This window comes from Schistocerca nitens, chromosome 1 (assembly GCF_023898315.1).
Source record: "Schistocerca nitens isolate TAMUIC-IGC-003100 chromosome 1, iqSchNite1.1, whole genome shotgun sequence".
NCBI lineage: Eukaryota > Metazoa > Arthropoda > Insecta > Orthoptera > Acrididae > Schistocerca > Schistocerca nitens.
In genome coordinates this window covers 145,764,848-145,790,196 of record NC_064614.1, presented here as the reverse complement: position 1 = coordinate 145,790,196, position 25,349 = coordinate 145,764,848, and the positions used below count along the sequence as shown (strand labels likewise).

Genomic DNA, 25,349 nt, shown 5'->3' with positions numbered 1-25,349 from the left:
ATCGCCTACCTCATTATCTTATATTTAATTATAACAAATCGTACCAACACCGGCGCATTGCGAGAGATCCTCAATGTTTGAAGCAGCATATATTGATCATAACGTCTGACATAAACTCCACAAAATACGAGCTTGAAATTAAATCACGAAATCTCGCTTCTCAGAATTCAACACGACTACGAAGATCGATAGACACCCCAAACTGTCGAAACAGAACATGTCAATAGTGACATTAAGGAGCGGTATCATCACCGCGGTGAGCATTCTCTGCCGATAAAAGCGAGCTGATCAGAGGCCGGCAGTGGATTGCAGTTTTGTGATGTTGAAATGCTGGATTTGATGGTTTTTGTAGTAAGAAGTTAACCTCCAACAGCACAGAAAGCTCATACAAAAAACGCATCACTTTTGGTTCGACTTGTAGTATGAAAGTATCGAGGAATGTGACATCGCGAATCTTAATGTCACCCTTGTTGGACTGTTGTAGTTGACTCGGCACTGCTTATGGACACACGTTACTCTCGACGTTGATTATCGGGGCAATGCTGTTATTAGGAAAGGTGACAATGTGTCTGCGTGTCCCAAACGTGTTTGTAAGAAGTGTATCAATATAGGCTCCACCTGCATCAAGTGGTAGCGTGGCCGAGCGGTCTAAGGCGCTGGTTTAAGGCACCAGTCTCTTCGGAGGCGTGGGTTCGAATCCCACCGCTGCCAATATTTTTTTTCACCTTAGAATGTAACACCTGTAACCCACGTGATGGTAATTTGCAAAGTACAGCTGTTCCTGACTGAATTAAATCATGAAAAGTTATCTCAAGTTTGTTTGGTGTTACTTTATCCAAACTAAACTCGAAACTCTGCGGCCATTATGTAGATGAATAACGCAATTAGTGCTTTACTGCAAAGCCATAACTGGTTTCAGGCTATCATGCTTATCTGCCGATTGCTAACGTTTCCGAATGGATTAACGTTTGCGTCAGCAGTATGTCGTACACTATCAGAATATTTAGCGTCACTTTAGTGGTTCGCTTTTATGATAAAATCATATTAATATGCTTGCATTTATTTAGATGTAAGATGAAGCTTAAAATAAACTTACATACCTCCCCCATGAACCATGGACCTTGCCGTTGGTGGGGAGGCTTGCGTGCCTCAACGATACAGATAGCCGTACCGTAGGTGCAACCACAACGGAGGGGTATCTGTTGAGAGGCCAGACAAAAGTGTGGTTCCTCAAGAGGGGCAGCAGATGCAGGGGCAACAGTCTGAATGATTGACTGATCTGACCTTGTAACATTAACCAAAACGGCCTTGCTGTTGTGGTACTGCGAACGGCTGAAAGCAAGGGGAAACTACAGCCGTAATTTTTCCTGAGGGCATGCAGCTTTACTGTATGGTTAAATGATGATGGCGTCCTCTTGGGTAAAATATTCCGGAGGTAAAATAGTCCCCATTCGGATCTCCGGGCGGGGACTACTCAAGAGGACGTCGTTATCAGGAGAAAGAAAACTGGGATTCTACGGATCGGAGCGTGGAATATCAGATCCATTAATCGGGCAGGTAGGTTAGAAATTTTAAAAAGGGAAATGGATAGGTTAAAGTTAGATATAGTGGGAATTAGTGAAGTTCGGTGGCAGGAGGAACAAGACTTCTGGTCAGGTGAATACAGGGTTATAAATACAAAATCAAATAGGGGTAATGCAGGAGTAGGTTTAATAATGAATAAAAAAATAGGAGTGAGGGTAAACTACTACAAACAGCATAGTGAACGCATTATTGTGGCCAAGATAGATGCGAAGCAGCCCACACCTACTACAATAATACAAGTTTATATGCCAACTAGCTCTGCAGATGATGAAGAAATTGATGAAATGTATGATGAGATAAAAGAAATTATTCAGGTAGTGAAGGGAGACGAAAATTTAATAGCCATAGGTGACTGGAATTCGAGAGTAGGAAAAGGGAGAGAAGAAAACATAGTAGTTGAATATGGATTGGGGCTAAGAAATGAAAGAGGAAGCCGTCTGTTAAAATTTTGCACAGAGCATAACTTAATCATAGCTAACACTTGGTTCAAGAATCATAAAAGAAGGTTGTATACATGGAAGAATCCTGGAGATACTAAAAGGTATCAGATAGATTATATAATGGTAAGACAGAGATTTAGGAACCAGGTTTTAAATTGTAGGACATTTCCAGGGGCAGATGTGGACTCTGACCACAATCTACTGGTTATGAACTGTAGATTAAAACTGAAGAAACTGCAAAAAGGTGGGAATTTAAGGAGATGAGACCTGGGTAATCTGGAAGAACCAGAGGTTGTACAGAGTTTAAAGGAGAGCGTAAGGGAACAATTGACAGGAATGGGGGAAAGAAATACAGTAGAAGACGAATGGGTAGCTCTGAGGGATGATGTAGTGTAGGCAGCAGACGATCAAGTAGGTAAAAAGACGAGGGCTAGTAGAAATCCTTGGGTAACAGAAGAAATATTGAATTTAATTCATGAAAGGAGAAAATATAAAAATGCAGTAAATGAAGCAGGGGTTACATAGATACAGCCTACAGGAAAATTAAAGAGACCTTTGGAGAAAAGAGAGCCACTTGTATGAATATAAAGAGCTCAGATGGAGACCCAGTTCTAAGCAAAGAGGGGAAAGCAGAAAGGTGGAAGAAGTATATAGAGGGTCTATACAAGGGCGATGTACTTGAGGACAATCTTATGGAAATGGAAGAGGATGTAGATGAAGATGAAATGGGAGATACGATACTGCGTGAAGAGTTTGACAGAGCACTGAAAGACCTGAGTCGAAACAAGGCCCCGGGAGTAGACAACTTTCCATTAGAACTACTGACAGCCTTGGGAGAGCCAGTCCTGTCGAACCTCTACCATCTGGTGAGCAAGACGTATGAGACAGACGAAATACCCTCAGACTTCAAAAAGAATATAATAATTCCAATCCCAAAGAAAGCAGGTGTTGACAGATGCGAAAATTACCGAACTATCGGTTTAATAAGTCACAGCTGCAAAATACTAACGCCAATTATTTACAGACGAATGGAAAAACTGGTAGAAGCCGACCTCGGGGAAGATCAGTTTGGATTCCGTAGAAATGTTGAAACACGTGATTCAATACTGACCTTATGACTTATCTTAGAAGAAAGATTAAGGAAAGGCAAACATACATTTCTAGCATTTGTAGACTTAGAGAAAGCTTTTGACAATGTTGACTGGAATACTCTCTTTCAAATTCTAAAGGTGGCAGGGTTTAAATACAGGGAGCGAAAGGCTATTTACAATTTGTACAGAAACCAGAGGGCAGTTATAAGAGTCGAGGGGCATGAAAGGGAAGCAGCGGTTGGGAAGGGAGAGAGGCAGGGTTGTAGCCTCTCCCCGATGTTATTCAATCTGTATATTGAGCAAGCAGTAAAGGAAACAAAAGAAAAATTCGGAGTAGGTATTAAAATCCATGGAGAAGAAATAAAAACTTTGAGGTTCGCCGATGACATTGTAATTCTGTCAGAGACAGCAAAGGATTTATAAGAGCAGTTGAAAGGAATGGACAGTGTCTTGAAAGGAGGATATAAGATGAACATCAACAAAAGCAAAACGAGGATAATGGAATGTAGTCGAATTAAGTCGGGTGATGCTGAGGAAATTAGATTAGGAAATGAGACACTTAAAGTAGTAAAGGAGTTTTGCTATTTAGGGAGCAAAATAACTGATGATGGTCGAAGTAGAGAGGATATAAAATGTAGACTGGCAATGGCAAGGAAAGCGTTTCTGAAGAAGAGAAATTTGTTAACACCGAGTATAGATTTAAGTGTCAGGAAGTCGTTTCTGAAAGTATTTGTATGGAGTGTAGCCATGTATGGAAGTGAAACATGGACAATAAATAGTTTGGACAAGATGAGAATAGAAGCTTTCGAAATGTGGTGCTTGCAGAAGAATGTTGAAGATTAGGTGGGTAGATCACGTAACTAATGAGGAGGTATTGAATAGGATTGGGGAGAAGAGAAGTTTGTGGCACAACTTGACTCGAAGAAGGGATCGGTTGGTAGGACATGTTCTGAGACATCAAGGGATCACCAATTTAGTATTGGAGGGCAGCGTGGAGGGTAACAATCGTAGAGGGAGACCAAGAGATGAATACACTAAGCAGATTCAGAAGAATGTGGGTTGCAGTAGGTACTGGGAGATGAAGGAGCTTGCACAGGATAGATTAGCATGGAGAGCTGCATCAAACCAGTCTCAGGACTGAAGACCACAACAACAACAACATGTTTCAGGGGACAATGCCTTCTCATGCTTCTCCTGGGCGGTATATAAACTGCTGCTGTGCAAAAAAGCACACTTATTCTAATAAATGCATCACTGATGCACACAAACACTTCTTAATACTCTTCACATCAGTTTGAGCTACACACACGTGATTTACATTCTCGGTTTTGTTTACAATGCAAAGGGCAAAGGTATCATTCATTTCTTATTGAGCAAAGTACGAAAGTAAGTAATAAAAAGTGTGTGGAAGGTTGACCATAAAAGAAAAATGCCCTTACTCGGAAAATACATCGATTATTTAAGGTCTACATGATAAGTTGTTTTCAGGATTTTTTTGTAAAGCAACTAGCAGCCGAAATTTTGTCGAAACATTTTAAAGCCATTAGATGGCATAGCATAAATAAGTGATATATGTAGAGGAAAGTGCTCTAAACTGGAATCAGTGCGTTAAAGTGGACTACTACTCCTTGGGTTTGCATTCTCCTGAACGCTTAATGGGGCCAAGTGTAATCAGTAATTAGTGTTTTAACAATGGAGAAAGTATTCACACTGTGCTGCTACATTTTGAAATATTTCTCTCAGATACCGGCAGGTAAGTCCTTCAACAAATATATGTTCTTGAACATTAACCTTAATGTTTATGAGTAAACCGTTCCATTTAGATGTTTGGTTAAAAATTTATTTAGTTAACAAAATGTAAGCTGTAGTTGTATAAACTGGATTCCCTTCAGTTGCGTAAAATGGACCCCTTACTGTTTCATGTTTGTCGTATTAGCACACACTCGTATTCTCTTGGAATTCAGCTGAAAATTCGGAGAGGATGATGGAGATAGTTGGTCAAGGAAAGTGGAGTCCTCCTGAAATGACTAGAGCTTTTGATGCAGTTCAGAAAAGGAAGATGGGTTGGAAGAAGGTCGTTAACTCCCCAAAACCAACCCTGATGAGGTTGTCCAACATGAAATTCGGTGCCCCAGAGGAATCAGCAACAACCAAGTAGGCAGAGCTCTACACTTTTGGGTAAAGGAGTTGAAGAAGAGCTGGTTTAGTATTGTCTTGCTATGGAAGCTGTCTTTCTTTGAGCTTACTCGTGATGACCAGTAAAAAATATCCTTACATCTACATCCACATCTATACTCTACAAACCACTGTGAAGCGTATGGAAGAGGGCTGATCCGATTATATCAATTATTAAAAGCCGGTTTTTGTAACTTATACAAGCAGGGTTTCTACTGATTACTTAAATCTATCTTGAAGATTCTGCCAGTCCAGTTGCTTCAGCATATCTGTCATACACTCCCACAGGTCAAACACACCTGTGACCATTTGTAATGCCCTTCTCTGTCCTGCTAGTCGTATTTGGTGCAGGTTTCACACATATAAGCAGTATTCTAGGGTGGGTCACACAATTGATTGTAGACTGATTGCATTTTCCCTATCTACAAATAAAGCGAAGTCTGTTACCTACTTCACCTATGAATGAGCCTATGTATTCCTTCCTTTTCATATCCTTGCAAAGTCTTAGACCCAGTTATTTCTATGAGCTGGTCGATTTCAGCTCTGTCTCACTGATATTGTAGTAATACGATACATTTTTTCGTTTTCTGAATGCGCAGTTGTACATTTCTGAACATTTAAAACAAATTGCCAGTCTTTGCACAACTTTGAAATCTTATCAAGAGCTGACTGAATATTTACGAAGATTCTTTCAGGCAGTACTTCATTATAGATAATTGCATCATCTGCAAAATGTTACATGTCCGCAAGGTCATTAATGTACAATGTGAATACGAAGGGTCCCAACACACTTCTCTGTGGCACAACCGAAGTTACTTCTAAATCTGTCGATGACTCTCCATCCAAGATAACTTGGTGCGAAATAACAATGAACACACTTTCAGAGACGAAATTGCCGGGAAAAAGTGAGCTAATCATTTTCGTAAACATCACGAAGCCAAACTGTCAGAAAGAAAACCTAGAGGAAACAAGGAGATTCTGTAACTAGAATGTGTTTTCTGTGATTTAACACCCTCTTCCAATTTTGTTTAATGCTATATATACTTAAAACTCGTTAAGTGTAAAGCTTTTGAAAATAGTTTTATTTTCATACTAATTTTAATGACATTTTGTAAGAATTAAACGTAAATTATGCATAACATTATGAACTGTATATTACATGCTCCTAATATAGTTTTTTTACTGTTCTCTATATTTAAGTAATAAAAAACAAATATGTGGGTCTGCTTTTGGGCACATTTTTGTCCATACAGGGTAGTCAGAAACAGTCTGAAAAGCTTGTAAGGGTGTTCCAGGGTAGGTTGTGCTGAGAAATAATTGCTAAGACAAAGATCGGTATATTCTGTTATTTGCGTGTTAAATGACATTGACATTAGCCAATCAGCGCAAACTAAACGAAGAACACGTTTGGCGACTGCGTCTCTGAAATATCACTTAAATTTGCCCGCACAACGGCCTGATTGGTTAACTTCAGTGCTAATTAACTCAGAAACGGTGCAATGTACCGAATTTTTTAAACAATTACTTCTCAGCACAGCCTACCCTACTAGACCCATGCAAGCTTGTCAGATTGTTCCTGATCACCCTGTATATACATAACTTTTGATGATCATTACTGTTTATAAGTTGATAAATTACAAAATAAACTGAAAAGGTGGAGGGTGGGAGGAAGTCAACACATGTACTCAATATTAGAGATTAGTGTTAATTAATTTTAAGTTGGTGTCGTAAACAGGTTATTTTAAAATTACATATATGACAGTTATAATTATAGGATGTTTTAGGGATGTTAAAAAGTTTTGTAATTGGGCTGCTCTGAATATCTATTTACAGTAAAAGGAAGCAGGAGGTAAATCAGCAATTAGCCTTAATTCATTCTGTGCTTTATTGCAGATGTAGATTTCAGCTGCAGAATACCTATCATCAGTGCTTCCTTCCTGCTTTGGAGTACGTGACAGTCGTGAAGCGCAGTGGTTTTAATGGATTCTTATATACGCCAATGCTCGTTTCCAGCTATCAGCGATCTTCATTTGGCGTGATACACATTCAGGTTCCAGTTAATACGTTGTTAGAAACATCTGACTGCAGTGTGAATGCTTGTAGCTGCCCTGTGCAAATTGACATTTTGTTTAACTGTACACTTCGGGAGTTTTATATTTCTGATGTACTTACTTTCTATTCCACTTGTTGATGAGGATATGCGCGGTTTTCATGTAATATGCAAAGAAAACGTGTATATGCCATGTTTCTATATGCGAAAAATTGGTGCAACTGATGTCTACTTGCTGTGTCGTTTTTGGTCTTTGCTCCTTTTCTTCTGTAGTGCGGCTGCTTTTCTATTGCAGTTAACAATGTTCGTGCTCAGATTTCTGAATCCTCGGGGTCGACTTGTCATAAATTTGTGGAAAGAGGAACCAATAGCGAGGACTTACAAACAAGACAGAAAAAACCTACACTGATATGGTTATTTACACCAGGGTATACGTACTGATGTGCAGCGTTTGCGTCGCGTCTCTGTTGCGTGGGCGTCGTATTTCTGCTGCGCCGGATCCCGGCCACAGACTATGCTTTCCTGGTTTTCGGCTCTTTCCGGGTCCTTAGCGCCGTCGTGACGTTACGAGTTGTTTTTGCCGCCACCGATGCAGCCACAGATAACGGGGTTCCATATCTGGTGGCTCCTACACTATCGGGCGTCGCCACGGGAGTTTCGTCACGGAGAACGACGATGCGTCCAGGCTCGTTAACGGTTTTCCGAGACCGTAACGATGTCGTCCACCTTACAGATTCCAGTCTTTTTTCTGGATTTTCCGTGCACGTCTACTGAGTCTGGTAATTCCAGGCATTTACCTCAAGTGCTCTGTCATATTAATTTAAGAAATGCAACAACCAGCCACTTTTTATGTCTTTTTATTTACGCCAGCATGCGTTTCTGGCTTTCACCCATCTTCATTTGGCGTGAGACATTTTCAGTTTCCAGTTAATACGTCGTTAAAAACACAGGGTAAAATCTGGATGCTTGCAGTGGTCCTGTACCAATGAACAATTTGTGTAACTACTACACTTCGAGATATGTTTATGGTGTACTTACTTTCTATTCTGCTTGTTGTTGCTCCAATTTTTTGCACTTACAATCGTTACACAAACACATTTTCTTCACATATTGCACGAGAACAGCACAGTATCCGCCATGTTGTCGAATAACAGCCGGCCGAAGTGGCCGTGCGGCTAAAGGCGCTGCAGTCTGGAACCGCAAGACCGCTACGGTCGCAGGTTCGAATCCTGCCTCGGGCATGGATGTTTGTGATGTCCTTGGGTTAGTTAGGTTTAACTAGTTCTAAGTTCTAGGGGACTAATGACCTCAGCAGTTGAGTCCCATAGTGCTCAGAGCCATTTGAACCATTTTTTTGTCGACTAACAGGCTTGTTTACATCGTAAGATTATGTCTATGGTCAACAAAATTTAACTCTGACCATAGACATGATTCTCCGATTAATCGGCAGCATGGCGGATACTGTGCTCTTTTCGTGTAATACGCAAAGGTAACGTGTATACGCCACAATTATAAATGCTAAAAACTGCAGCAACAACAATCAAAATAGAAAGTAAGTACATCATAAATATACAACTCTTGAAGTGTAGTAGTTACACAAATTGTTAATTTGTACAGGACAGCTGCAAGCATCCAGATTGCAGTCAATGTTTTTAACAATGTACAAATTGGAAACCGAAAATGTATCCCGCGAAATGTGATGGCGAAACCCCGAAACGCATATTGGCATAATTCTTAAAATAATTTAATGTGCAGCCCAGTCAATAACCACAGTGCTCCATTACAAGACTGGACTTTTAAAATATTACCTTTACAAGACCGTTATTTGAATTTGTACGGTCCTTCAAAAAGAAACACGTTAATTTTGTTATTTAAAACTGAGAACTTTATTTTTTCAAAACACATCAACAAAAGACGTGAACATGTCTCGCAAGCCACACTAAACAATCACTCGACGTGGATGCATTTCCATTTCTAGAAACCATCCTTGTATTTCGTGGCTCTCAGATAATGCAGTTTTGCTTATTCATAAATCCAGTTAAGTGGAAGTGTGTCTCGTCACTAGAGATGTTGATGTCCCTTGCAAAACCGTCGTCTTCCTTTCTTCTTGGAAATCAGTGAAGAAAATGCCGCCTTTTTTCATGACTGGCTTCTTTTAGCTAATGCAATGGTGGTAATGAAAATCACAACAGAGACTTCACCATGCTGAACAATATCTTATGGCCAGTTCTTGGGAACGGTGAATAAGCGACTAGCATAGAGTAAAAGCCATGTTTTCAAGAACCAACTCAACGTTTTGTACAGATCAAACAGAATGAGTCAGACGAGAACTCGTAATGTTCACTGTTGAACCCGTTTAAGTGAGTATTACAAAAATTCAGCGAACTGTTGATCATTCGGTGCTTCATTGCGCCCTACCATCACGTGGAGGTATCTCACAGTTGCTGCGTAAGTTTCTCCGTTCTGATCAAATGTTTTCGCTGTTATCACACGTTGCGCAAGAGTAAACTGCTGCATGGTTAGACAAAAATAAAGAAATGCGAGAACTTCGGACTGCAACAATAGTCGAAAAGTTTATGGAAACCGAAATTATTGATAACAATGACGAACAAAAAATATACTACGTGACTGAAAACTGGCGCGCTTCTTGAAGGACCTTTACTTGCAAAAAAAAAAAAAAAAAAAAAAAAAAAAACGTGTTTTGTGGGGAATTAATATATTCCTGCTTACAATCTTAAGGGATCGATACAGGTCCATCTTACGCAGTTTCTGATCGAACATTGTAGTAGTAACCGCATGTAATGAACATCTGGAGTTTGGTACCTCGCAGAAGGCAATTGCTCTGAACGGCACATAAAGCTGCACTTTTTTCATGGGGCAACCTACGCAGACACTCGACTGGGAGTGTGTCTAACAAGTCGCAAGTCTGCCTCTTTCCAAATGATGCAAGGCGTCGTTTGCATCGACCTGTAGTGCTTCTGTGACGTTTTGTTGGTGTTGTTCGCACCCACTCATTCCTCATGAACATCACTCACCGTTGTTTTTGTTTTATAATCATCCGTGATCAAATATTTGCTCTTTCGCTCACGTCTTTGTGGCAAGTACAGTGTGCACTGTGGCATCTTCGCCGCGCGAAGTGGTTCAAATGGCTCTGAGCACTATGGGACTTAACATCTATGGTCCTCAGTCCCCTAGAACTACTTAAACCTAACGAACCTAAGGACATCACACAACACCCAGTCATCACGTGGCAGAGAAAATCCCTGACCCCGCCGGGAATCGAACCCGGGCGCGGGAAGCGAAAACGTTACCGCCCGACCACGAGCTGCGGACGCGAAGTGGTTGCACCGTTTGAGGCGCCATGTCACGGATTGCCGCTGGAGATTCAAGTCCTCCATCGGGCATGGGTGTGTGTTGTTCCTAGCATAAGTTTAAGTAGTGTGTAAGACTAGGGACCGATGACCTCAGCAGTTTGGTCCCATAGAAATTCACACACATTTGAGGCATCTTCCAAGATGACAACAGCCGCGTCCTCGGGGCTGCTCCTGATCTGAGGAACACTCAGGTAGCCTATCGCAGCTCGAGTAGAATGGTGAATCATCCGATCTTAACGTCGTGGAAGAGTCTCGCAGTACATGGAACAGAATCAACATCCATGCAATTTGGTAGCTCTACAGAACGTGATTCACGAAAGAAGAAAATATAAAAACACAGCGAATGAAGTAGGTAAAAGCGAAAACACGTCTAGAAAAATGAAACTCACAAAAAGTGCAAATGGCTAAGCACGCATGGCTAGAGGACAACCTATGCAAGAGTTTAGAACAGAGATGGAAAGACTTTTGATCCCATGGCGGCCCGCCCCTCACCGTCAGTTCTCTTTTTTTTATTTTATTTTTTATTGCCTCCTGAGAAGAGGCCGGAATCGCTTGAGGAGTAACAGTTTATGGTATATTTAGCAACTGTGTGCGACAAAGATTGAGCCTTACATGAAAGCAATTGTGAAATTAATGGTATGTCATATTTACAATTAAATTTTGTAAATAAGGTTTCCGTAAAAACCATTGTTGTTCAATAAAATGAATGTGTGTGGAGCAAATGATGTGAACTAATTATGTACTTTTTTGTTTCCGACCCTTATGTAGACACAGTGAGGGGTTTGCAACCTGTGGTACTTGTAAGTACGTACACCCTTGCTGTAGAAGCATGCATGACTAGGGGAATGACAGATGCTGGCTATAGGAAAATTTTGAACAGCTTTGGAGAAAAGAGTAGCGGCTGTATGAATATCAAATACTCAGATGACAAGCCAGTACCGAGCAAAGAAGAGAAAGGTGTGTGGTAGAAGGAAGATATATTTAGAGGAGCTGTGTAAGTCAGACAAACTCGAGGATAGTATTGTAGGAAGAGAATAGGAAGTAGTTGAAGATGAGACGGGAGATATTGTCCTGCAAGGAGAACATGACAAGCATTCAAAGAACCTTAGTGGAAATACGGCCCCGGGAGTAGACGACAGTTCCTCAGAATCCTTAAGATCCTTGCGAGAGCCAGCCACGACAGACTTATTCGACCTGATGTGCAAGTTAAATGAGACAGGGGAAGTACTCTCAGACTTCACGAAGAATGTAAAAATTCCAGTTTGCCGATGGAATTGTTATTGTGTCAGAGACAGCAATGGATTTGGATGAGCAGCTGAATGGAAAGGACAGTGTCTTGAAAAGAAATAAAACGAACATTAACAAAAGGATGAAGGAACTAGATAAGGAAATGAGACACTAAAAGTAATAGATGAGTCTTGCGACTTGAGCAGCAAAAAACTGATGATGGCCGAAGTAAAGAGTATATAAAATGGGTGCTGGAACTTGTTAACATCCATATACATAAAAATGGATGCATGCATGTAGAAATGTAAGTATGTTCCACATCTCCACCCAAACCATCGTATGGATTTCAACCGAACTCGGTACACATATCACTTATTGTCTGGAAAGAACTAGCACGGGAGTAAGAATGACCTAAGTATCAGCAGAGTGTGGGTGGAGGTGAAAAGTAGTGTAGCCCACGACGCGTGAAATGTTCATACTTGTCAGACAGTATTTGAGAATGATAGCAGTTAGAGACATGTAACAAACTTAAAACAAAATTTCAAACTTTTGCGAATTTTTTTCTCAGTGTCCGTCCACATGAAATTATACAGGAAAGAAGTTTACCACTTACTACATTTTTCGTTGCCCTTGCAAAAACCTGCCGCATGAAGCGTGACGGTTTATTACTTCTTTACTACTGTGTTAGCAACACACTGTGCACACAGTATTCACATCTACCTCTGACTGTACCAGCAAATCTCTGTCACTGTATGGTACTTAGTTCAGGATATATCACGCCATAGACACTGGAATGTGTGAAAAACTGGGGCATCAGCCATGACGTTTTAATATATTACTTCTTTACTGTTTACTCTATTCATAACACATGTCGCAGACAGTACCCATTATGCAACTGGATGTACCTGCAACATTCTATCTTTGCACAGCACTTAGGTCACGAGATACGACGTCATAAACAGTCAGCTGCGTGAAACTGAAACTACAGGGCGAAATTCTCTAGATGTACAAGTGAAATATATGTACAAATACGTTTGAAAGCCATACATGTTATAAAAATGTATGTATGTTATGTTCCATACCTCCTCTTGGGAGAGTAGCCACATATTCCACTAGGCTGTTGCTGCGAAATTATATCACTGTATGGCACAGTCCTGGAGTCAATAAGCATTGAGCTTCATGAAAATGAAACTGCGTGGCAAAATTCGCTAAACTTACAGATAAAATGTATGTACAAATATATGTGAAATATGTTAAATATATGTGAAATATATTTGACATTTGTGTTTACAGGCAAATTCACGGGTATAAAGCTCATGCTAAGCTCCTGGAACGATTTTAATCAAATTTGGTACACATATTAGTTACGATCTGGAAAGAAACACTGTGAGGGTGAGAACTGGAGTGAGGGTGATAACGTGAATAGAGAAGGGGGGAGGAGGAGATGGATAGAGAGGGGGGGGAATGGACAGAGTGGGAGAAGAGGTGGTGGTCAGAGGTAGGGGAGGAAGAGAGAGGCTGCTAGAGGGGGAAGGAGTATATGAACAGAGAGAGAGGGGGTGAGCAGAAAATGGACAGAGGTAGGTAGCTGGAGGAGATGCTTAGTAGTAGGGGAAGGAGATGGACAGGGGAGGAAGGAGCAGATGGGCAGAGGGGGGGGGGAGGAGCAGCTGGGAGAAGCTGATGGATAGAGGGATAGAAGGGATAGAGAGAGGTGAGGAGGAGATGGACAGAGACAGGGGCAGGAGAAACTGGACAGATGCTGTTGAGGGGTGGAAGAGATGAACAGAGGGGAGGAGTGGTGGAGGAGGAGTGGGGCAGAGAGAGGGGGAAGGAGGAGATAGTCTAATAGAAGACTGGATTAAGTACATACCCGGGCAACGTCGAATACTCGGCCAGTCTAATATAAATTTAAGTGTTAGGAAGTCTTTTATGAAGGTGAAGGTGTTTGTATGCAGTGTAGCCTTGAATGGAAGTGAAATGTGGACGATAAGCAGTTCAGGCAAGAAGCATCTGAAATGTGATGCTGTAGAAGAAATTAAGGTTAGGTGGTTAGATTAAATAACAGGTAAGGATCGGCGAAAAATTAAATTTGCGGTACAACTCGACTTATAGAAGGAATCAGTTGACAGGAAACATCCTGAGTCGTCAAGGAATTTTGGTATTGGAAGGAAGTGTGGGCTGCAAAAACTGTAGAGGGATATCTAGGCCTGGAAACAGGAAGCAGGTTCAGATAGGTGTAGGCAGCGGCATTTATAATGAGGCTTGCACCGGTTAGAGTAGCGTCTAGAGCTTCGGACTGAAGACCACGGCAACAGCAACAACAACAACAACAACAACACGGGATGTAACCATCCATGGGTGGTTTCACCTCGATATGGCAAAGGTGAAGAAACTTGTGTGGACTCTCGAGCTGATGTCTTGATATAGGCTAGAGGTGGTGTTTGAGTGATGTCTCCTGTTGGTGACTCATTTTCCATCCAGTGTGATTACTATTGTTCTTCTTTTCCCTTAGCTATGGTTGTTGTAACATAACTGTAGGAACTTATGGTTGTTAATGTCTGCAGTTAAAAGTTCCGCAAAAAGTTCCCGAAATTTTGCTGAATGTAAGGTCGAATTCCTTTAGTGTAGCGGAGATTCAACTGCTGAGTTGAAATTGCGTTGTGCTGATTGATTTAGTCGTCATATTCAGCAAATTTCAAGACAATTTTTGAGAAATATTCAACTGCTAATATTATTTCATTGTCCTCTTCGTTCAACGAATGATGAAATGGCATTAAAAATTATCTAGTTACAGTTTTTAAAAGTAGTTGCATTGGTATCTCGTATCGGTCAATGGTAATGCCGTATTCTGCAGTGTTTTATCGTCCTTGGGCAATTTCGAGGTAGTGCAAGAGTACTTTTACATCTTTTCCACTTCATTCGGTGCTTCCTTCGGTGTAAATCATCAGCCCGTCGTCTAGTGGTTAGCATGGCTGTGTGTAGATTGTGTAGTCCCGGGTTCGATTCCCCGCCGGGTCGGAGACGTTTTTCGCTAACGGTCTGGCCGTTTCCTCATAATTTCTTCTCGTCTACATCACAAGGAGTCTCAAATCGCCGAAGTGGCGTCAGATACGCAGGAGAGCTTCTGTAAAGTTAGAAGGTAGGAGACGAGGTACTGGCAGAAGTAAAGCTGTGGCGACGGGGCGTGACGTGTGCTTGGGTGGCTCAGTTGGTAGAGCACTTGCCAGCGAAAGGCAAAGGTCCCGAGTTCGAGTCTCGGTCCGGCACACGGTTTTAATCTGCCGGGAAGAGGAAGTTTCATATGTTACATCGCTAGTTGAACGCCCCTTGTATGTCGCCGAGGATGTTGCTTACAGTTGAGAGACAATAACGGGAAGATTAGCATATGATAGCAGGAGATGTTAGTTCTTATAAAACCAGATGAGAAAAAATGTTATTTTAAAAAATGGAAAATGAAGCGCCGTTTACCGAAAGCCTTGATCTGTTTTAGTTAATAATACGTTGTGTCTAACCATGAAAGGGAGCTCGTGCGATGCCATATTTTCTGGAGAATTCGGAGCGTACAATACACCATAAAAAGCTGGATTCAGTGAAACGTGTAAGCTCAATGTCTGCCTATCCTGTGGTGCATTGCAAATCTAGACAACTGTAACCTTCTAGCTATCTACTTGATACACCAAGAGGCGAAACAAAAGAGACAATTAGTTTTTTAAACGCGTTGCGCTACAGGAGAAGCTGCGGCCCCTAAACAATGGTAATGTTATCAGACTACCAATTACGGCGGGATGAATAGCCGTGAGCGGAATAGGACAGGGCAGTAGTTTTGCATCAAATGCTGAAAACGGAAATCAAAACGTTGTGTGGCTTTTGTGTGTGGTTCCTGTTCCGTGCTTTGCATGTCTCATAGAGCCTAGCTGATAACGTTCCGATTTTTCAAAGAGAGAATAAAGATAATGAAGTTACCCGGTTTGTGAATTGGTTCCGGTAGTTTTTTTTTTTTTTCTAACGCGGCCGGATGATGTTTGCTGCTTCCTGTTTTTCATCTTAAGCGGTCTGAAAAGCGCGGATGTTCACAAACAACGTAATGTGTTCAGCACGCAGGAACCACGGATATAACGACTCAGCTGGCAACAGTTTGGACCTCGTCTCGTAACACATCCTCTCCATAAAAAGTCATTGTGTACAAAATCGAGGAAATTCGTTTAGAGCTTCCCTACCACAAAGGCAGGAGAAATTAGGGCTCATGTGGAGACGTATATAGTCTTATTTTCGTTGCTGTATTTTCGAGTGGAACAGTGAGGGAAACAACTATTAGCGGTGCAAGGTATCCTCAGTCACGCACCATAAGGTGGCTTCTGGAGTATGCATGTAGCTGTAGATGTAGATGCAGTCAAGTATGGAGAGCTGTATCAAAGCAGTCTTCGGGCTGATGTCCACAACAACAACAAGTGGAACAAATAACCAATTAAATATGCGTATATAATTATTCGCGTGGTGTATTTTATTGACCAGATGACGCTCGAGTGACCTTAACATATGTCAGCCAGTCGAAAAAGCACTGACAAGACGGGTACTGCTTAGGTTTGTAGAAGACACTTCGAGAAGAGATTAGGTGGGGAGATATACGGCAGAAAACATTACAAGATCAAATATACCTTATTGTGTATGAATGATGCATTTTATACACCGCCACGATTTCTTAAAGTTTGAGGGTAATCGGGGTGCTTTTCCCTAACAGTATGTTTTACCAGAAACTAATTTTTATATGCAACTTGTCAATCCGGCTGAACAATCTGAAAATCCTAGAAATTAAAATCGCTTGTAGTTGAAATTAGACGTGCCAAGGACTCTAAACTGCAACAAAGCAGCGGATTACTACCAGCTCAAGTAAGGCACGACGAATATGAACCTTAAAAAAAAAAAAGTCTACTCTACCACTTTTCACAGTGTAAAAACTCTAAAATTTACACATGTCGAAGGTCAAGCGTTCATTAACAGAATTATTATACAAGAATATCTCAAAACGATCGAGGTAAAAATAAAAGTACTAAAATTTCCAGGTCTTTTCCATTGCAACCGCGTCTTCTTAAAATGTGCTTCCACATCCTATGTCCAGCTGCTAAAATAAACTACAATGAAATGGCGTATGCCGCACTGAGGGCTCGTGTCCGTTATGGGTAAAACGAAAGTACAACAACTTCCAGTGCGGAAACGTAACTGGCTCTTCGTCCTTGATGTTATTGCGTGATTTGCAGCTTTGTGGAACCAGTTGAAACAATAAACAAAAGAACACATTCCTTGGGCAAAGCAATTCCCGTTGAGAGGTTAGGTGAGCTGTATGCGTGACTCGTCCTAATGCTGGAACACAGACTTGGTAATGTCACTGAGGTAATTGACTTGTTGGCCATGGGGAAGATGCAGTACTCCGTGAGCACGATCGTTCGAGTTAGAACCACATGTCAATGCTGTGATTTCAATTGTTTCAACGCTGCCTAAGCCAAAACTTTAATCGCGAGATTGAATGCTCTCTGGCGGCATTGAGGGCATGTGATGAGACAAGGAAAGAATGTTCTGCGCGAAACGGTATCACTTTCTCGAAACCCAGCTAGAACATTTACCGACCTGCTATCGAAATAAACCTGTCCAGGTGATAGCAGCGTCAGTTGTCGGGGATTGACTGCTAGTCAGACGAACGCACGGTCCATATAGTATCAGTGAGTGTGCTGTCTGGCTGTAGAATGGGGAAGGTGCGCGATCTATCTGAGTTTGACCGAGGGCAGATCGTGATGGCCCGGAGGCTCGGCGTGAGCATTTCGGGAACTGCATGACTCGTTGAGTGTTCCAGGAGTACTGAGGTTGAAAGACGTATACATTGCCAGCGAGACGTATACATTGCCAGCGAGACGTATACATTGCCAGCGATGGGCGAGGCATGACAGAATCTCTGACCAGAGAGTAGTTTATCGTTGGCTGTTGCTAGTCTGCGCTTGACTGCGCGAGTCGACAGTAGTAGTAGTCAGTCCAGTAGTAGTCATCAGTCCGTGCTAGTCGGCGGGAGTCGGCATGTGTCGGCTGTGTGCCCTGCTCGCGACTCTGGTCAGGACTCTGGTGGATGAGTATTGTTGTAGAAGGTAAAGAAGCAGCCTTGCGCATATTTAATAATGTATGTTAATTGTAATTAAATTTGTTCAAAGAAATGCCCCAATAATAATTTTTATAATATAAAGCAACTCTTTTAAAGAAAAGCATTCATTTCAATTTAAAGAATTTCCAATGCATTATCATTGCATCCAAGAATCAAAAAAATATATATATATATGCCAGCATTGCACGAAGCTGTGTCGAAAAATTCCAACTTAAGAGCAGATATAATGGCGGTTTTTATTGAGGTAAGAATTTTTGCTTTTCTTTTTATTCAGAATACAGGGCCGAAGGCCAGCGCTGCTGTCCTCAAAAAATTTATCAGGTTACCAAACTTTTTTATTATTTTGCTGTTTAGGAATTTTTCTGTTTCGAACTTGATATTAAATGAGAAAAGAATTTTGTGGGAATATTAAGTGTGAATGCATTCTTTGCACAGAGACTATAAATGGGAGCCAATTTTGTTCAGAGGTTACATTAAAATCAATTTTGTTCAGAGGTCACAATATTAAAAAAAAATTCATTTAATTATTATTTTGAGGGGAGTTTACGCATGGTTCATATTTTAAATATAAACAATTCTTTGGGAGGTTACACTTGCCTCAATTTCCATTTAATTATTTCTGCGGGGAGGTTACAAGGTGAATGTCTTCAACACGAGGCGAAACCAAGGTGCAACCACATCCAGGCATCATGGGGCTGGTGGCCACCCATCTTTACAGATGTCAGACATCGTAGGTTTGGCAGACTGGTAAAACAGGACAGTCGGCGAGCTGTGGCGCTACTAACATCAGACTTTAATGCTGAGCAGAGTACAAGTGTGTCTGCGTACACAGTGCACCGAACACTGCTGATGATGGGCCTCCACAGCCAACGACCCATGCATGTGCCACTGTTAATACCACGACGGAAATGAGGACGTGATCCTCACGAGCATAGCGTGGTCTGATGAATCTCAGTACCTTCTTCACCATGCCAGTGGGAGTGTTCTCCAGGCGAACAGCTCCTTGACACCTGTCATGTGGGACGGAGACAAGCTGTCGGCAGCTCCATTATGCTCTGGGGAACATTCATGTAGGCATTCACGGATCCAATGGAGTCATAACGGCCAAGGAGTATCGCACACTGGTTGCAGACTGCGTACACTCCTTCATGAGGATCATGTTTCGCGACAGCAGTGCCAATTTTCAGCAAGATAACGTACCATGTCACAAGGCCTGAAGTGTGATGGAACGGTTTGGGGAACACAGTGGCGAGATCCAATTGATGTGATAACCCCCTAACTCGCCAGATCTGAACCTGATCGAACAAATCTAGGATGTGATTAAATGTGCCATCGGAGTTCATCGCCTTTCTGCCCAGAATATACAGGAATTAGGCGACTTGTGAGTGCAGATGTGATGCCAACTCCCTCCAGCGACCTAGCAAGATCTCATTGCTTCCATGCCATAATTTGTCGCTGCTGCTATCTGTGCCAAAGGTGAATGTACCGGCTATTAGGTAGGTCATCATAATGTTCTGGCTGATAAGTGTAAGTCTGAAAACTGCACCTGAGTGGTATCGAATGGGTTGCATGCCCCTGCGCGCTGGAGCAGCCACGAGGCACCATTCAGCTGAATGGCTGTCGAAGTTCTCGATAGGTACATTTGGAATATACTTAACAGGAGAGTGCGAAAGTAGGTGGCTGAAAAGGCATAAACACTCTTTGCTGCTTCTGACATCGTTCCAATTTCGGAGAAAGATTTTGAACGATAACAAGTGGTTCTACTCTATATACCAGAGCAAAAATTGTGGTCACACTACACTCCAAAGGAGTCATATGACGTTTATTAGGGCTACAGCTCCACGATTATCCGTAGAGCAGGGTTGAACCGTGTGGGGGATGTCTGTGGTGTTGAATGTTGTTGCGAACGTCTTGTTGTTGCTCAATGCACTGTGAGGTGTCATTTTCGACTGTGAAATGTGTGGAAATCAACGCCCTAAGGGAACTTGTGTCTTGCAAGCGTCATCGAGTCCGAGGGTGACAGACATCGCAGGACGCCGAGCTAAGTACCATTACAGAGGAAGTTTATGAGCGTCTTTTTCTTTTGCGCGGTGCATGAGCGGAGTAGAGATAAATGGACAATGTCTAGCGACTATACGGGACGCAAATGGGGGAACGACTTTGACAAACTGTGTCTGTTGTTGTGACTAACACAAGCCAAAGTTAAGAGCCCTTAAGGCGAAAGATGCTCTCCACTGGCCTTGTGTGAGGAGTTTACATTTTGCAAGACATTGTAGCATTCACGGTGGAGATTGCACCGCACCTTTATCCGATATTCACATCTCTTTTCTGCTAGCACTACCGAACGGAGAACACGAGAAGCGGAAGTATGGTTCCGCTTTTTCTGTCTTGTTCCTGTGGGCACTCGTCGAGATATACGACAGAGACGATTGCAACGTTCCCAGTTTCTCATGAAATTTGTCCGACAGTGTTTCGCGAAAGTAACGTCTTTCCGCTAAGGCTCGCTTGTGTACTACCTCGAAGCATCTCTGTTAATACTGATAAACTTGCAAGTTACAAATGTAGCAAGGCACATTTAAACTCCTTCCATGTAATTCGTAAAACTAAACTGCTGGCCATCCCAAACACTCGAAATGTATTCAAAAACAGGTGGTACTAATATATTGTCTGCTTCAGTATTGCGCTACACTTCACCACAGACTGCTCGTAAAAAAATATCAGTCGCCCCAAGTGGCCTCTTCGCAACTCATTGTTGTATCCTGACATTAGTGTACATAGCTTCGTTAAGTTACGCTCAGCAGTTGAACTGATTTGAATTAATTCACTGGCCTGTTACGACGGCCGTACTAAAATTCTACTGAAATTAGCTTACGCTCGTGCATGTACTTTCCATTTATCACAATTTACGGCGACCTACCATTCGTTACATTAGTTGATGTTCACTCCACTTAATGAGCGGAAGTCCTTAAGTCTACATGACTCAACTGGGTTTGAAACCAGCTACACGACTGTTCCAAATTATTCGGTTGTTGCGTTACTGTTTCTAACAGAAATTACTGCTTGAGAGGATGTATTTCATCATTGTCACCGAGAGGTGTAGTGCCCTGATTTTAAAAGAAAACTGGGATTTTATGCTATATACGCTATACTGTCTTGGTCAATGCGTTAGTCCACAATTTAGTAGCGTAATTGCCAATTCGATATTATGGTGGATGTCACAATCATTTCGATATGGTTTTCTGGCGAAATGGGATAATGTCTTTAGGTTGGTTGGTTGGTTGGTTGGTTGGTTTGTGGGATTAAAGGGACCAGGTAACGTCTTTAGGGAAATTGATAAGTCATCAGTATAGAAGTGTAAAGAGACAGAGTTATTACTTCGTTAATGGTCGATTTGAAGCGTCTAGAAGGTAAATGATGCAACTTTTGGCAGTACGCCAAACCGGTGAATTGTTCTGCACATAGCACAATGTTGATAAACACAGTTTCCATCCACATCTAAGTGATCCAAAGTTGAATAATGTGGCCGAGAAACCCTAGTGCTGGACTGAAGTGTTTCAGACGAGCTGGGATTCTGTGTTTACCCGACGCATCCACCAGTACAACCTCTAAGTGGGGCTAACTGTCCCTAACGGCCCTAACCGTGTTTGTGCACTGAAGGAGGAATGTGTGCCGCTTCTGACGGCATTCAACTATGTAGGTAAGAGCTGAACACGTCATCTTAACCTGTACCATCAAATTAACCACTTAAAAAACATTTTTAAGACCAGTGCTGCACATGCATCGGAAGCTCTGTCAGAATCATTAAAAAGTTATTAGAATGATAGGTGCCTTTGAGAGAAAGGTCTTACGGTGATTCATTGGCCCAACAAGTTAAAGAGGAAGATAGAGAAAGAGGTGTAGTCATGTGCTGTACACTATTTATAAAGTTGCTGAAATCAGCCAGATTGAGATGGGCGGAGGACGTGCCGTGGTCGAGTGATATGGAAGGAGGTAACAGGATATTAGATGGAAATCCAACGGGCCAAAGAGGACGAATTGGGCCGAGAACCACACGGATAGGTAAAATGATGGAGGGGCGGCGCAAAATGGACTGTAAGGGGTGGGCACCTCGAGCTGTGGAATGTGATAACTGGAAAAGAATTGTTGAAGAGGCCAAGGTTCACCATGAACGGTAAGGTAAAGCCACAGAAGGCGAAGAAAAAGAACATTTTAATAGCGGAAGGCTACTGATACAGTACCGTTCTGTCGCCTCTTGAACAGAAGTCACCAAGCGAAATGGCGCAGTGGTCTTGCTTTCTGGAGGACGACGGTTCAAACCCGCGTCCGCCTATCCTGATTTAGGTTTTCCGTGGTTTCCCTAAATGGCTTAAGGCTATCACCGGGATGGTTACTTGGAAGTGGCACGGCTGCTTTCCTTCTTCATCCGTCCCTAATCCGAGCTTATGCTCCGTCTCTAATGACCTCGTTGTCGGCGGGACAACACTAATGTCCTCCTCCTCCCCCCCCCCTCCTCCAACTCCTCCTCCTCCTTCTTGAACAGTTACGAGCTTACGGAATGTCAGACTAACTTTGTGACTGTACTGATGACATTGTGTAAACACAACGTGAAGAAATCGTAGGCATCTTTATACACATTCCTCAAACCACCGCATGGTGCGTCACTGTGGGTACTTTGCACCGCTATTAGTCTTTTCTTAGTCTTTTCCTCTCCTGTTCCACCCAAAACTAGATTGACAAGGGGACGTCACGACATTCGGAACACGGATTCACTTCAAACTTTGTACACTTGTAGTAGTCCATTATGACAACTAAATGTGTAAGTGGTAAGTTGTACTGCTGGGGTGATTTCGAGAAAATCTCAAGAGAAGTTTTACGCGGTTTACCCTCATATTCTGGCTTATTGTAACTCATTGTATTATTCAAGAAAGTTTTTTACCTCTTTATTTATCGATGTTCGTATTGGTCTTTCCAAGCTTTTCGTCCTCCTTGAAATTTGTGTCTGCAGATCGAAGCGTCCAGGTGCAAAGCAGTTCTCGGTAGCTTACCCGATTGCAAGTATGAGGGATTTCAGAAATCACGACAGGCGGCATTTTCATGAAAACTTTATGCGTTTGGTCGTTTACTTGCCGATAGTTATAAATATCAAATTTGTAATGATAGTATAAATCAGCAACAACCAAATAACATTGCAAATTCAATAAACGTTCATGCAAACACGCATGTCTCTTCATCATATTACGTTTCAAATGTAACATGTATGAAAGAATACGAGTAGTCTTGAAAAATTATAAATTAAAAAAAGAGGTACATGAGCGGGACACGATAAAACTATCCAGCTATTACAAAACTTGATCACTAACCACATGACCGCCGCCATCTCGTACTCAGTGTCGCAACGCACCGGTATATCGGTGATGCGCAAAACATGCCTTGAGATTTTCTCGAAAACGCCTAAGTAGTTCGCCTTTCTAATTGCATGTTATGTTGTGCTAATGAATTGCTGAAAGTGTACAAAGTTTTCCGTAAATACCTGATCCGAACGTCGTGGCCTCCCCGTGTGAGCGAAAAACGATTGTCTATATGCTTATTACAGCCCTAATTTCTCTTATCTTGCGTTCGTGGTCCTTTCTAGAAATGTATGTTGGCGGCATTAGAATCGTTCTGCAGTCAGTTTCAAATACCGGTTCTCTAAATTTTCCCAATAGTGTTCTGCGGAAATAACGTCGTCGTCCCTCAAGGGATTCCCACTTGAGTTCATGAAGCATCTCCGCAATTCTCATGTGTTACTCGAACCTACCATATATATATATATATATATATATATATATATATATATATATATATATATATATAAAGCCACGGCTCTAGATGAAGTACAGAAATACACGGATACCTGCAGAGAATTAACGGTAGATACAGAGACAAGCATTCTCGATGTAAATGAATGTAACTCCGTGTGGGAGTTACATTCTATCTACATGGATACTCTGCAAATTACATTTAAGTGCCTGGCAGACCATCGAACCAACTTCAGAACAATTCTCTATTTTTCCAATCTCGTACAGCGCCCGGAAAAAACAAACACCTATATCTTTCCGTGCGGGCTCTGATTTCGTGGCATGATTCCTCCGCAACGAAAAACGCCTTTGTTTTAATGATGTCCACCCCAAATCCTGTATCATTTCAGTGACATCCTCTTCCCTATTTCGCGATAATACAAAACGTGCTGTTCTTCTTTGAACTTTCTCAATGCACTCCGTCAATCCTATCTGGTAAGGATCCCAAACGGCGCAGCAGTACTCCAAAAGAGGACGGACAAGTGTAGTGTAGGCAGTCTCTTTAGTAGATCTGCTACATTTTCTAAGTGTCGTGCCAATAAAACGCAGTCTTTGGTTAGCCTTACCCACAACATTTTCTGTGTGATCCTTCCAATTTAAGTTGCTCGTAATTGTAGTTCCTAGTATTTAGTTGAATTTATGGCCTTTAGATTTGACTGATTTATCTTGTAACCGAAGTTTAACGAATTCTTCTTCAATTACACTACAGGCGACCAGTCTCAAGAAATAGACATTACCATAAGGTATCCAGGAGTACGCATCTGCACCGACTTGAGCGAAAAGATCAAATAAAGCTAGGTATCAGAAACGCAGTTGCCAGACAGTTTCATTGGAAGAATGCTGAGGAAATGTATTTCGCCAATGAAAGAGGGAACTTCTAAACCCATCTTTCCAACTGTGGGGCGGCGGATAGAATTAATTGTTTAACTGTTGCATAAATGTTTGTTTGAATGGAGAAACACTGCATTTCCCGGCCGATTAACCATATGTGCGGCGGCGGGTGGAATTATTGTTGTTAAATGTTCCTATTATTTAGAATGTTATTTATGCTGTCTTTCGCCGTTCTCAACACTGGCTCTCTAACTACAATATTGGCAACCAGAAAGTGATTAGTAAAACGTGAAGCCTGTAATTAGAATTCCTAGTGCCCACTTCATCTGAGAATACACTTATAGTTACAGCTTATAGCTCTGAGGAATTTAGGAGATTGTCCGGGATTTATAATCAAAAACGGTCGTGAAAAAAAAAACTTTCTCTATATTCTGAAAATCACAGATAAAACAAAGAATCCACACAATCTAACTAACAGAGCAGTTCAGTGTCTAATGTGCTGATGCAACTATAACTGTCCAAATTAAATGTTTGAATGAATGCTCGCCATAATTTGATGATAATGTTCATCAAACGCCACGCTAACTAATGG

The 25,349-nt window shown here is 41.8% G+C and overlaps 1 non-coding gene across 1 annotated transcript; it reads left to right on the top strand.

The window, feature by feature from the left end:
* The first annotated feature begins 629 nt into the window (after window positions 1-629).
* On the top strand, window positions 630-711 carry Trnal-aag (transfer RNA leucine (anticodon AAG)). Its single transcript has one exon. It is a non-coding gene; the product is annotated as a tRNA-Leu (tRNA).
* Window positions 712-25,349: the final 24,638 nt, after the last annotated feature.